We start from the raw sequence: 10,480 nt of genomic DNA, 5'->3' as shown, positions 1-10,480 counted from the left end.
ATTGGTAGGCGACATGAGATTGTTTGTTACATTTTGAAGATTTGCAATCTGTTAGAAATGATTAAAAACCGAAAGAGGTAAATCAGCAACTTTGAAAATATCTTTGAAGTAATTCAGGTTAGGAAAATAACCAAGTGTATTGTCTTAATTTGATTATTATCAACAAAAAACTGAACTTAGACTCAATGCAATAGACAATTAATAGTTCAACTAATTGGAAGTGATGAATAGTGTAAACTGTGAGGAATACACCTAAACTGCGTTAAAGTAAATAGTGTAATCTGGATTTTGCTGTAAACTCTTTGGCTGAATTTATGTAACTAATTCCACCCATCTGAAAGAAAGGTGTTTAACATTTCTTTCAACTCATTTAATATTACGTGCTCATGAAACATTTATCTGTGCGACAACATAGATTATCAACAGAGCGCAGCATTCATAGATATTCTTTGGCGCTCTAGAGAGTTATCTTACTGATTCAGATTTTTTAGCTCATGCGAATCGTAAACTTTCATAGATAAAATCAGGATGTATACAGACTGTAATCATGACTAGCGCAATAATCTCAGTTTGTATGCATTTATGTGTAGTTAGGCTCGTACACGTCAAGGAGCAGATATTCATCTGAGTAAACTGGTACAACTAACAGGCACTTGGCGTAAATACAGTACAGCAAGACAATTCCTTTTTTGTGATTTTCCATGCAAACATTCTACCACGAGCTAGATGGAGCCTGAGCTACATTCATTAACAAACAGTCAATCTAAAAAGGGGAAGTTCCAAAAAAAATCTGACGCCCATAATGTGGGGCTCGAAACCACGAAGCACGACCCTGAGATTAAGAGTATAGAACTTTAAGTAGCAAGAAAGACGTAGGTGCCACATTTGCGCCAGAATACGACAACGCAGAACTTCGAGTCGACGTTGGAGGATGCAGTGCTGGCCCAACTATGACGATATGATGATGCGGCGTCTTCACCCACGCAGAGGCTGCCGACTGCTGAGAGCAACGTCTTCCCGCGCCATGAGAACTGGAAGGGGGGGGGGGGGGGGCGGAGCGCTTTTGCTGCCAAAGCTGACTGCACATCTGCCGCCTCCACACAACAGAACGCTAATCAGTAAAGAACTGAACAACTCAGGTTCGTGAGTTCTAGTCAAAAGTTTATTCATTGTGGTGCAACACCGAAATCCTTGTACCATTATTTGTGTATCTGTGTAATATTGTGTGCAACCATAAAGACAACTGAGTACTTATTGTGCAGAAAGGTTTAGTAAACAGTTAATTAGAGAATAATAATTTTCAAAATGTCAAAGAGAACCAGAAAGGGTAAATTAGATCACGACAAAGATGAATTTGAAATCAGAGAAGAATCAATAGAGGAAACGAGTAAAATGTAGAAAACATTCCTTCTCTTGGCACAGAAAATTAGCCAAGAGAAAGAATGGACGAACTGAAAGTACTCATGACTCCCGAAGATGAGATAGAAAAAATTCCAGATGCCGTGGAGGCTCAAGTAACAGTAATTAATGATCAAAGAGAAACTTATGGTTGACGAATGCTTCTTCCACACAACACTTTGATATGAATATTCATATCTAAGATGGAAGAACATGATGCTGAGCAGGGGACTGATGACCATAGCTGTTAAGTCCCATAGTGCTCAGAGCCATGATGCTGAGCAAAAAGAGCGTGTGCTACGAATGGAAGAACATATAACCAAATTGGTTGAACAGGATTCCCGGCTGGCAGAACGTGACACATCTAGAAGAAAGAGAGAGGATGTTTAAAGCTGATATGTCTGAATTTATAAAATAGAAAGAATTAGAAAGAGAGGAATATCTTGCACAGAAAGAGTTGGAAAGAGAAGAATATTTTGAAAGATAGAACATGAAAGGGAAGAAGAGAACAGAAAGTTTAAGCAGGAAATGTTAGAATTACAGAGAGCTTGTGATCCCAGCTATAATCAGAAACTCGAAAAAGTACAGACTGAGATCAGTGACATCTCTGGTGCTGTACAAACACTAGAAGAAAATCTCAGTGTAGTGAAATCAACTCAAGACTCTGTAGTACAGCAGGTATCAAAATTGAAAAAATGAATCAGCTGGAGTTAAACACTAAACAAAATGTTGATTCATTTCTACTCGAAAAATCTAATCAGTGGGAAAAAGAAATGTCCTTATGGATAGATGATAAATAGGAGGAGATAAAAAAAGCAAGTAAACGACACTGTTGAACTTAAATTAACTTCAACTAGTGAAACAAAATTAAACATATCTAATGCTGAGGACACTGAACAACTAAAAGAGGAATTTCATGTGATTAAAAACAAAGTAATCAACGAAATACTTAAGGATATGGAGAATTCAAGTCATTTTGGCTGCATTCCGAATGACAACATAAAAGAGCGTAATCAAGACGTATGGGAAATTTCTGTTAGAAGACAACATCGCGACACTAGTCCAGATAAAAGAAGGCGTCACAATTACAAAACAGTAGGAATCAATAGTTACGAACGATCCTTGCCCGAGTCTGAGCGGTTCACTCAGAAAACTTCTTTGTCATCTATAAAAATTGAAAACAGCATATTTAAAAGTAGGCACTTTCCAATATTCTCGTCGGAGAAGAACACAACTCACCCCAAAATTTTCATTAACAGTTTTAAATGAATATTTCCGAAGGTATGGACAGAGTATGACAAAATTCAGTTTATAGTTTCGAAAATAGTCGGTGAAGCATCTCTCTGGGCGAGTGGAGTGAGTGAAACATGTAGAACATGTTATGAGCTCAAAAAAAAATTTTCTGGCTAAGTACTGGTCCACGAGCAAGCAAGAGCATTTGCGGAAGGAAGTGTACAATCCCAAGTTTTATAACCCAAAGAAGGGAACTTCATGGTCCTACTTTGAAAAGTACATGAATAAAACTCAGTATTGGACAGATTCTATATCGCACCGCAAAGTTGTTCAGATCGTTAAAAGCAGGCTTCTGATTAAAATTCGTGAAATGCTTGTTCATGCTCCCTGACGACTTTGAACAATTTCTGTCCACGATTGATTCGATAGATATCATCCAAGAGGATTTCCGTCAGTTTAACGGTAGAGATGCACATTACAATAACGGTAACGATTATGACAATAATAATAATAATAATCACTCTCTGTCTAATGGCAGCAATCATCGTCAATCTATTAACAGAGATTCACAACGTAGAAAGAACTTCAATAATCAGAATTTCTATAATCCCAGTTAAAACAACCAAAACAGCATTGATCGTGACCGGGTCAAATATCTCACGAAATAAGCATCAAATGAAAGAACTACAAAGAACGAATATTGTCTAGCTTGAAGGGGGAAGCCAGATGTTGCTATGGTTAGCCTGTTAGATGGCATTGCCATAGGTCAAATGGATATCAACTGCATTTTTTATAATAGGAACCCCCATTTTTATTACATATTCGTGTAGTACGTAAAGAAATATGAATGTTTTGGTTGGACCACTTTTTTCGCTTTGTGATAGATGGTATTGTAATAGTCACAAACACATGGCTCACGATGTTAGACACCGAGCGAGGTGGCGCAGTGGTTAGCACACTGGACTTGCATTTGGGAGGACGACGGTTCAATCCCATCTCCAGCCATCCTGATTTAGGTTTTCCGTGATTTTCCTAAATCGTTTCAGGCAAATGCCGGGATGGTTCCTTTGAAAGGGCACGGCCGATTTCCTTCCCAATCATTCCCTAACCCGAGCTTGCACTCCGTCTCTGATGAGCTCGTTGTCGACGGGACGTTAAACACTAACCACCACCACCACCACAATGTTAGACGAACGGTTGGTAACAGGTAGGTTTTTTAAATTAAAGTACAGAATGTAGGTACATTTAAACATTTTATTTCAGTTGTTCCAGTGTGATACATATACCTTCGTGAACTTATCATTTCTGAGAACACATGCTGTTACAGCGTGATTACCTGTAAATACCACATTAATGCAATAAATGCTCAAAATGATGTCTGTCAACCTCAATGCATTTGGCAATACGTGTAACGACATTCCTCTCAACAGCGAGTAGTTCGCCTTCTGTAATGTTTGCACATGCATTGACAACGCGCTGATGCATGTTGCCAGGCGTTGTCGGTGGATCACAATAGCAAATATCCTTCAACTTTTCCCACAGAAAGAAATCCTGGGACGTCAGATCCGGAGAATGTGCAATCCATGCTATGGTGCTTCGACGACCAATCCACCTGTCATGAAATATGCTATTCAATACCGCTGCAACCGCATGCGAGCTATGTGCCGGACATCCATCATGTTGGAAGTATGTCGCCATTCTGTCATGCAGTGAAACATCTTGTAGTAACATCAGTAGATCATTACACAGGAAATCAGCATGCATTGCACCATTTAGATTGCCATCGATAAAATGGGGGCCAATTATACTTCCTCCCATAATGCCGCACTATACATTAACCCGCCAAGGTTGCTGATGTCCCACTTGTCGCAGCCATCGTGGATTTTCCACTGCCCATTAGTGCATATTACGCCGGTTTATGTTACCGCTGTTGGTGAATGATGCTTCATCGCTAAATAGAACGCGTGCAAAAAATCTGTCATCGTCCCGTAATTTCTCTTGTGCCCAGTGGCAGAACTGTACATGACTTTCAAAGTCGTCGCCATGCAATTCCTGGTGCATAGAAATATGGTATGGATGCAATTGATGTTGATGTAGCATTCTCAACAGCGACGTTTTTGAGATTCCCTATTCTCGTCCAGGATACCAAGCAGCATACATAGCATACGCCCGTTGGGCATTTTGATCACAATAGCCATACATCAACACGATGTCGACCTTTTCCGCAATTGGTCTTGGTCCATTTTAACACGGGTAATGTATCACGAAGCAAATACCGTCCGCACTGGTGGAATGTTACGTGATACCATGTACTTATATGTTTGTGACTATTACAGCGCCATCTATCACAAAGCAAAAAAAGTGGTCCAAATGAAAACATTCATATTTCTTTACGTACTACACAAATATGTAATAAAAAATTGGGTTTCCTATTTAAAAAAACACAGTTGATATCCGTTTGACTTGCCATCTAGCAGGCCAACCATAGTGCCATCTGGTTTCCCCCTTCAAGGTAGACGAGTTTCATTCTTTGTAGTTTTTTCGTTTGATGCTTATTTCGTGAGATATTTGGCCCGGTCACTATCAATGGACCACCCTGTACAGTCAGGGACCGGCTTCACCGGATGCACATGGTGTTCAAAGTCGAAAAAGAAAATATAGTGACACAAGGCAATATCCGAACAGGGAACAAAACAACATGGAAAATTGTAATCCTTCATATCAATGGGTTCCATTAAATTCTCGTTGTAACAATCTGGTAAACCAAACAAATGTGCCTAACTATTCATGTCAAAATGCTTCTGCAGCGATTCCTTTGGGAAACGGTGCAGCTGATGTTCGAAATACCAGATATAATCCACAAAATCATAATGTCCATGTTGTGGAAATAGTTGAGGAGCCACGCCATGAACCAAATAACTCAACAAACTAGGACCAGCCAGTCCTAGACCAATCTGTGTGTTTACTAAGATACAATTTTGGAGTGGACATTAGAGATGAATTACTGAATAAGGCAACTTCGCACCAACGGGAATCCAAAGAATACGTGCAAGCTGTAATAGCTGGAGATTTAAATGATATACCTGTACATGTCCTTATAGACACAGGCACTACCACTAATGTGATGTCATTTAATCTGTTTAAATGTATTAATAGAATAGAAAGAGCACCTACCTTTCCTGTAACAGGGTTGGTATTTCCGGAGCTTTTGGCACAGGTATTCAACCCATTAAAGCTCAAGTGCAGGCGGAATTAATCATACAGGAGGAAAAACTTAAGTGCACCTACCTGGTAGTAAAAAATTTATCCGTACCATGCATTTGGGGATGGGACTATTTAGTCGAAAACCGGGCAGTCATTGACTTAAAGAAAGGGGTATGTGTTTTAAATAAGTCGATTCCAATTGAGATCTCGAACAAGTTATCAAAGACAAAATAACCAAGTCTGAATATTTGTCAAGTGTACAGAGACAGGAGCTGTCGAATTTGAGTATGGACCAGTTTTTAGCAACAATCCTCGTGTCATCAAAGGATTTAAGTATAAGATGCGTGTGCAGCCTCACAAAACATATTGCAAAACAACTTACTCCATACCCTGGTCTAAACAAGAATCCGTTCGACTAGAAATTCAGAGAATGTTAGAGTGGTGCCTAATAGAACGTCCAACTCAGAGTATAGCAGCCCACTCCTAGCAGTTGCAAAAGCTAACGGTGATATAAGACTTGTGCTTGATGCCAGAAGCATCAATAAAATTTTAATACCTGTTCGGACGAGGCCCGAGAACTTAGACGAACTACTGCAGCGGTTCTTTGGCGTAAAGTATTTGACCTCCTTTGACCTCCATAGTTCCTATTGGCAGGTTAAGTTGGATGAAGAGTCTCGGAAATATACGGCTTTCATTTTCATGGGGAGAAGTTTTCACTTCAAAGTCATGCTGTTCGGCCTCAGTATTAGTGGTGGAGTTTTTATTTCCGCATCAGATACTTCCGCATCAGATACGGTTTTAGGCCCGGACTTATTAAATGAGGTAACCTCGTACGTTGATGACCTCCTCTTGGCAACCGATACCTGGGAGCGTCATGTAGAACTGTTACGACGTGCACTCGTAAGCAACTCAAGTCCTTTCCCAGTTTGGCATCTTTTTTCAGGAAATTCCTACCTGATCGGGTGCTAAACCAGGATTATTTGCTTAACCTGTTGCGAAAGAACGTTTCGTGGCTTTGGACAGCTGAATGTCGTGAAGCGTTTGACAGAATACGAAACGCTTTGCTGAGTGCGCAGATATTGCACCACCCGCAGTTGCACAAACAGTTTTATATAGCCACAGATGCCTCAGACACTTGTCTGGGAGCAACACTATTTCAAACGGATATTCCCAATGATATTATTACTATCAAAATTATGTTTTGCCAGTCGCACGCTCACAAACTGAGAGTGAGTTTATACAACTACGGAACTGGAAGTGTTGGCCTTGGTGTGCTCGCTAAAGAAGTTTAGATATTTTGTGTATGGAAAGCCAATAATCGTGTATTGTGACCACCAAGCTGTGACTTTTTTGGTGACATGTAGATTGTTACATGCATGGCTCACCAGATGGGCATTACTCTTGCAGAAATATTCGTTGGAAATACGACATATTCGTGACAAGGATGATGTTATTGCTGATGCACTTTCTAGGTTACCGCACAGTATCGCTGGAACAAATGCTCTAGTAAACAATAGTGACAACTTTCTGTAATGTTGATTCAGAACTCTCCATTCTAGAAAGACATTGAATTCATGTGCAAGAACATTATTAAGCTTCAGGAACAAGATTCTAAATGGAAAATTATTAAACAATACCTCTCTGAAAGTAACAGTAGCCATCAAAACACGAAATATTGGCTTCGCGACAATATTCTGTTCTACAAAAATAGTGATTCTTCTGACAGTGGAAGTTTTACATTCCCTTAGATTATATACAAAACTTCCTCTTGCATACACATATATTGTGGGGACATGCAATTGGTTATAAGTGTTCTTAATTAATAACGGCATATGCGCATTACCCAAATTGAAAGGGTATTGCACAGAAAAACTTGAAAACTTGTGTAATATGCAAAAAAGTTAAGCCAATTAATTATTCTAAAACAGAGGTGTGATCTATAGTAGTCAACAATATTCATGATTTAGTGTGCTAGAATTTTACGATCTGTTTAGCAAATACGTAAAAGTGTATCCATTAAAATCTGTAAGGGTAAAGCCGATGTTAAAGATATTAACAGAAAAATACATAGTTAAAGTGCGAAAACCGAAAGCCTTGTTGACGGACAATGCTTCATATTTTTCGTGTAGATCCTGGAAAGAGTGTCTGCGTGGAGAAAGCATTGGCCACATTCGGGTTTCTCGTTTCAATCCGAAAAGTAGTCCCATTAATGTGTATTCAGAGAACTAAATCGGTTCATGAGGACGTATGTCTCAAGCCAACACTACCGCTGCATAGAATATTTGCAGAAGTTCGAGAGAGTGTATAATCAGTTACCCCATTAATCTACCGGTTTTACTCCTTACAATATCTTATTTGGTAATTGTCAAACGAACAAATGGAATGAAAACTTACCAAAATTCAATAATCCATTACCTATAGACAAATCTGCCTTATTTAACCAAGTGTGTGCTGCGCTTCAGCATCACGCAAAATTAAGGAAAACTTACTATGATAAACATCTGAGGAGGATTACCGGGTTGGTTGCACCAATAATCACACCCATTTAGCAATAGTTCATTTATTAACCTTAACACTTAAAAGGATCACAAAGAACTGAACTGAACATGGCGGAACAGCCAAAGATAAGCTTAGAGTCCAAAGATGAATGCATATCGATGTTGGTGTCGATTTCATTGGCGCCACATAGACACCCCCCCCCCCCCCCCCTGATGGTATGGAGTACTCTTGAGAGGCTGGGGGGGGGGGGGTGACTATAGCGTCGGCAGGGGTGGTCTGCGGGAACCGGACCACGGTCAGCTCGACAGCGTCATCGGGGAGCTGTGTGCGTAGATGTCATGAAGGAAGGTTCGGTCACCAAACCTGGAAGTTGTACTGGGCATGCTGGTTGTGCGGCGACAGGTAGGCCGGCGGTTTGCTGGTGGAATGGAGTGACAACGATGACGTCTCTGGTGGGCGTGGCGAACACACGAAGCATGTCCAGGTCGACGTCAGGAGGGAGGGGAACACATTTCACCAGGTGGCAGGGAATGGCGGAGGTTGTGTCATGAGCACTGGATGAGGAGAAACACATGATGAACAGTGTATAATCACGCAGTATTATTGAGATGTCGTGGATTATGTGTGGAGGAACAGGCACAAACACGTCGAACGAGGACATGTTCAATATGGGGGTGGGGGCGTGAGAAACCTCGACAGAACGAGGCAGGCGATGGTGGAGAGGTCGAAGGGACTGGCGAAGGGCCCAACGGCGAGGTAGTGATCATAGGTAAGCTCGAAGTGGGGATTATGTGTTCACTCGACGGAGTGCGTGAGACCGGAGTAGAGGGTGAGGTCTGAGGAGAGGTCGACGATTGGAGCTGGAAGTCACTCAACGGAGTGTATAAATCCGACGTGGAGGGAATGGTTGGAGTGTCGTGAGCCACGACAGTGAGTGGCGTGGTCGTGGCCTGAAGGGGGGGTAGAAGGAGGCTTGACATGAGCAGGCTTAAGTCTGTTGAGAGAGACTGTAACAGCTGAATCTTTCATCTGGATGTCATAGGTGTTGACTGAGTGCCAGAGAGCTCGGTACTGGCTGGTATATGGAGGTTGGAGGGGAGCAGGGACAGTGTCATCTCGGAACATGACGTACTCGCAATTGTCCAGAGATTTCAGGACGTGAACCTTAGGGCGGGAATGGCTGGCAAGCGGGAAGGGCTCACAAGTTCACCAGGGAGAGCAATGTTCTGGCCGTATACGAACTCGGCTATTGTGCCTTTGAGGTATTCCTTTTAAATCACATGAATGCCGAGTAGCACAAGGAGAAGGGCCTCCACCCATAGAGAGTCGTGGCATCGAAGAGCCGCCTTGAAAGTGCAGTGCCAGCGCTCAACTAGCCCGTTACTTTGCGGGGTCACCAGTGAGGGGGATTATTGAGTTGGTTGCACCAATAATCACACCTATTTAGCAATAGTTAATTTATTAACCTTAACACATACAAGGATCACAAAGAACTGAACTGAACATGGCGGAACAGCCAAAGATAAGCTTAGAGTCCAAAGATGAATGCATATCCATGTTGGTGTCGATTTCATCAGCGTCACACATCTGACTAAACCTGTTACTTATCGAGTTGGAGAAAGTGTCATGTTAAGATCTGCCGTAAAGAAGTTAAACAAGAAGTGGCAATTAAAATATGAAGGTCCGTTCAAAATAGAATACCTCATCGTTGAAGTTATGTTTTGTCTAATTGTAAGGTAATGAACAAAGGCATCTACAATCACCAGGACTTAAAATGATTTTGGCTGTAGATTTAAGTTTTTGTTTAGAGAAGAAATATTTGTAATTTTAAGTTGTCTTGTCCTATGAACTGAACTGAACTGAAGATTTCTGTGTAAATAATTTTGCCTGTGGACTTGTTTGTCGAAAGAAACTGACAGAGATGATGATCTTCAGTAATACTAATAATTGAGATAACCTATGCTGAAGAAACTTATAATATTGTGAATTGGCAATAAACTAAGAAGCTGTAACCTGAAAAATTGTTATAAACTGTTATTGTACACCTTTAGTAGAGGATTCGTGTACTGAACAACCTTATGAAGGAAGGAGAAGCAAGGAACTTTTAATCATAAAGAGACTTCACGATTTGTGGAATAAGACATTC

The sequence above is a fragment of the Schistocerca piceifrons genome, chromosome 8 (assembly GCF_021461385.2).
Source record: "Schistocerca piceifrons isolate TAMUIC-IGC-003096 chromosome 8, iqSchPice1.1, whole genome shotgun sequence".
NCBI lineage: Eukaryota > Metazoa > Arthropoda > Insecta > Orthoptera > Acrididae > Schistocerca > Schistocerca piceifrons.
The sequence above is the reverse complement of the archived record's forward strand: the minus strand, read 5'-3'. Positions refer to the sequence as shown.